Source organism: Parambassis ranga, chromosome 13 (genome assembly GCF_900634625.1).
Source record: "Parambassis ranga chromosome 13, fParRan2.1, whole genome shotgun sequence".
NCBI lineage: Eukaryota > Metazoa > Chordata > Actinopteri > Ambassidae > Parambassis > Parambassis ranga.
In genome coordinates, this window is record NC_041033.1 from 15,831,190 (window position 1) to 15,836,061 (window position 4,872).

The 4,872-nt window shown below is 40.1% G+C and overlaps 1 non-coding gene across 1 annotated transcript; it reads right to left on the reverse strand.

Annotated features, from left to right (window-relative positions):
- Positions 1–1,602: 1,602 nt before the first annotated feature.
- trnay-gua (transfer RNA tyrosine (anticodon GUA)) lies at positions 1,603–1,688 on the reverse strand. Its single transcript is given in 2 exon segments — positions 1,603–1,638; positions 1,652–1,688. It is a non-coding gene; the product is annotated as a tRNA-Tyr (tRNA).
- Between the last annotated feature and the right edge of the window lie 3,184 nt (positions 1,689–4,872).

Sequence of the window (4,872 nt, forward strand, 5' to 3'; positions counted from 1 at the left end):
CATGTGGTACCTGCTACACTGTTACACTGGCAATTTGTAGCTTTATTTAAGTTTAGTTTACATTTTTCACTTTATTCTATTCTATTTTATTTTACCCCATGACTGCTTCTTATTGATTTGGTGCATACATGGCAATAAACACGGTTTGTGATTCGGTTTGTGATTCTTAAACTGTGAATTTGACTGATTTAAAGGCATAACTAGACACTGAATGTTAAATGATGGACAACCTTTAGCGGTTGCACTCTTTGTCACACAGCAGACATGAAAAATAACCACATAAAATAAAAAATTCATGGTTGGATAGGCTCGTATTTAGTTCTGATGTGTCACATTCACTAAGTAAGATTTGTGCAGATTTCTGTGAAGCATCCTTATTTTCCGTTTGCCGACACAGACAAAGCGTTCTTTTTTTTTTTTTTACAAAGGCACAAATAAAGGTAGTGATAATAGCTTTTTGAAGGACGTGACATTTCAGCGAGTGACATTAAAATCCTCCCACACCAAATCTCTGCAAACATGGATGCTTCTGTGACCTCTTCGATGTGAATGCGGCAGCCAGACCTTTATAAAAATGGAGGTCACACTTTGAATTTATGCAAACTTTTGACGCCTACTCATGTTGAACTGTCAGAAGCATAAACGTGACACACACACACACACACAAGCATGTGTTAGTGAAGATTTGTAACAAACAAACAAATAAATAAAATGTCTCCTCCTCCTCTCACTGTGAGGTCAGAGCTATTAGTCTTTCTGGACACTTTCCCATTAAAAATGCAGGAGTCACACTGACATATTGTGCAGTGTGGACAACACAATCTCTGGGTGTGAGGCTGGATGTGTGCCACATGTTTTGTTATGTGAGCCCTCTGTATAAATGAGCCTTCTGTCATTACAGAGGAGATTAGATTTTAGGCAAAAAATATATAGAAAGGACCTCCAGTGAACTGCACACACCCATCAAACTTCTGCCACTGTGCATTCGTCTCCCTGCACGAGTCTGAATCTGCATTTTAACATGAACGTTTCTGCTGTAATGTGACTCAGCAGCATCGTCCTGTTTCCCCTCCAAAGCCAGAAAACATTCCAATTCTATCTTAATTGCCAATCTGCTTTACACCACAGCGCTGCATCTGTTACTGTACGTGACGACTGTCTCTGCCTGAAGCCAAACAACAACAACAACAACAACAACATCTGAGGCTGAACCTGTCTGCTGTCAGAACAACATTTTCTATTGGGATTAATGCAAAAAAGGAGTTTATAAAAAAAATAAATTATGAAAGATGGCAGCTGAGTCATCTTATACAAGATTTCTATCTTCATGTTTTAATAACAGCAGCCTGATTTGACTCGCCCCTTCTCATGATGAATCTCATTCAAAACAAGGTGACAACAAGCTGAGAGAGATAATGGGGAAAGGATATCATGTGCAGAATTATAATCTCTCTTTTTGTGTTACATGTAATCCTGGACAACAGTGGCAGCCAAAAAAGCAACACATAACAGACGTGTCTGGTTATTTTCCATGATCTCATGATCAATCAGAATCAGAATTCCTTTATTTATCGCCAAGGGAGAATTCTTTAAAACAAACTCTCCTTCGAGCTGGATTTGAACCAGCGACCTAAGGATATCTCTATCACCTCTACAGTCCTCCACTCTACCAACTGAGCTATCGAAGGGAATCATCATAAACCCATGCTAATAATTATACAACTATCACAGACACACAAGAGAAAGCCTATATGCACCATTATATACTATCAAGATGTGGGGTATACAGCATCAGGCAGCCAGTGAACACTCAGTGTGTTTAAAGCCAGCAGAAACGGGCATTTATAAACATCTGAAAACCTGTGACAGTGTTATTTGTCCACTTGAAGAGCTGCAGCATTTTACAGCAGCAACACTGCTGCTGCTGCTGCTCCTTTGCTGTCAGATGGGAGTTTTGTTTTGCCCTTCTGAGTTTTATCTGACTGCTGGACTCATCTTGGCTTTCTTCTTAATGACATTTCAGAAAGTGGAAACTACAGGTCAGAAGCACTCTGAAGCCTTTTTTTTATATCCTCCCTCAGCTCTGTAGCTTCATTTTCACATCCTGTGGTTGTTGAGTGAAACCATGACCTTTGAAACATCAGAGGATTTCTCAAGGTGTGGAAATGTCATCAGCAGAATGACTCGCCATACAGGTCCTAATGAGTCAATTAAGGCCGGATGAGTTAACCGAGTTTTACAAGATGAAAACAGCTCATGAAACAATTACTTTATAATAATGGTTACTATTTATAAGTGAATGAGGCAAAAAACTGTCACATTTACAGAAAGACTCCTAATATGTGCTGCAGGGTGAGTATTAATGTCTTTATAAAGTCAATACAATGTGACATTTGCACAGGCCGTAAGCATTAGCATACCTGTTTTTAAACCTGTATGTATTAGTCTAAATCTTTTAATTCGCTTAAGAAAAACAGCACTTTACAGGATGAAATGAAAATATATATAAACACCAACTGAAAGTAATACAAAACTGAAAACAATCTAATAAAAGTCAACTTAATACAACAAAGTATAATAATAATATATAATAATAAAGATTCGCAGCCCTGCTCTTTCTGCACATGTTGACCTTCATTGATCCCATGTTCTGCATACACTCTGCATGCTTTCCTGTTATTAGATGTTAGACTCTGACATCTGGTAAGAGCACGGCAGCCAAACTATAAGCTAACACCCAATTAAAAACCTCTATCAGTGCTGGAACTTGTGTGTGTCCCAAAAAAATGAGGTGCAGTTCTAACTTCCTGCCAGCAGAGGGCTCTCCTGAATCAGCTGTTGCTGTGATACTGAGTTCGATGTAAAAAAAAAAAAAATCCTCTCATTCTTGCAGCTTTTAGTCTTTTTGTTGGACGAGGTCACTGCAGATGTCAGCATGCTGCTGAGAGCGCTGCACGGATGAAACCAGCATGCGACACATTTATTACCAAAGAAAACCAGGCTGTGGCGTAACGCTTTCATATTTTATCACCACACTTAACACAGGGAAGAGGCAGGACTTCCAAGCCTTTGACATAATGTTGAAGAAGAGATAAATGGGCTCTCAAGCATAAGTGGCAATTACATGAGAGATCTATTTGTGCCGAGCAATCAGCGGCTCAAGATGTGAAAACCGAGAAGACATTTTTCCTCCCTACAAACATCAGAATCAGTGATGATGATGATGTTAATAAGTGGAGCTCATCTCGTTCAGTCTCAGTGTTTTCACAATCCTACAAAACATGTTAATTGCTCTTCTATGAAATGTAATTTTCCCCTAAAACAACCGGCTGAAGCTTTAAAAGCAGCAGGTGTGTAAGACATAGCAGGACAGAAATAAAAGTCGGATGATGAATTACATCATTTAGGCCTGTAAGGGTGAAGAAAATAATGATGCATTGTGGTTGATGTCACAGCTCAAACATATGGAACCTCATTTCTGCCAGAACAGAAGAATTTATTCTACAAATACTGATGAGTACACTTTTCATTTTAACAAATACTCCTCAGAAAGCTGCTTAAAGCTCACACGTCTTATCAGTGGTTCACTCCGAGCTCTCTCTCACTGCAGACAGGGATCAATAATGAATGAACTCAGGTATGAATGCATCAATTATCTCTAACATGTTTAGCGATTTTATCACAAACACTGTTGATGGTAATGTAATAATTACTCTACCATAACAATGCATTATTTATTTGTTAGAGCTAATGTCGCACAGCATTATCACTCAGCACTGATCTCTACTCTTTTTTCATTTAATTAAATCAATTAATTAATTTATCAATTTGTTTTTAACTTTTCTTTTTTTGCTGTTAAATATGCAAAGTGCCAAAAAAAACACTGCAGTTCCTCAAATGGCCACTTGAGGCTGGCTCTAAAAGTGAGTCGATCCCAGCAGACCTTCATACTTGACAGCAGAAGTTAACATGACATCATTCATCGAGTGATGTCACAGAGGGTTATGTGAATCTATATTTACAATTTAAACTGCCCTGTTTTGAAAATGACTTCCAGACTGGAAGCAGGAAGTTATTAATTAAATTTAGAGAGATAGAGAGGTTAATAAGGAGGTCTGATTACACTGAAACATTTGGGTGACAGTACACGGTGGATACAAACTGTGCACATCCTCCTACAGGCTCATTATGAGGGTTTGTCAGATGCAGCAGGAGTCGGGGCTCCTCCAGGGCTCTTCCCAAACCTCAGTACAAACAACTGGCAGACAATGTGATGGTGCCATTTAAGGGCCAAACTAAATAGGAGCAGTGCTGCCATTTATTGCTCCCTCTGCTGGCCAGTGTCCCAAAAGATTAAAAAAAAAAAGCTGAGCCTTTAAGCCAAATGTTGCAGCAGCAGCAGTAGCTGCTTACCTTGGCATTCTGGTGCATTGAATGTAAATGACTGTGTGCTGTTGGCCCCGTGCCGCTGTGACACTCAGCCTATAAATAAACTCTGGAGTCCTCGCGGCTATCCGAAGGCCCTTTGCACTTCCTCACACACACACACTCCACGGGGGAAACAAAACCCCTGCTCCTGTGACTAATGAAGTCTGCCGACAACATATCTTAGCAGGTCAAGACCCTCAATCATGTAGAGGGAGATAACAGGAGCGCAGTCGATGACAGAGCATTCAGACGTCCTGGGAGGAATGTCAGCTTTCATCAGAGAGGTGTGAGCGTGTGTGTTTTGTGTGGTAATTGTTATGGCTGCGCAGTGAGAGTGAAACAGTATGGAGTTTGTCATAATGAGCCGGAGCCAGACGGTGATCAGAGACACATAAGGTCAGAGCTGGGGGGTGAGAGGCCGACAGCTGAATCTCACATTCTTCA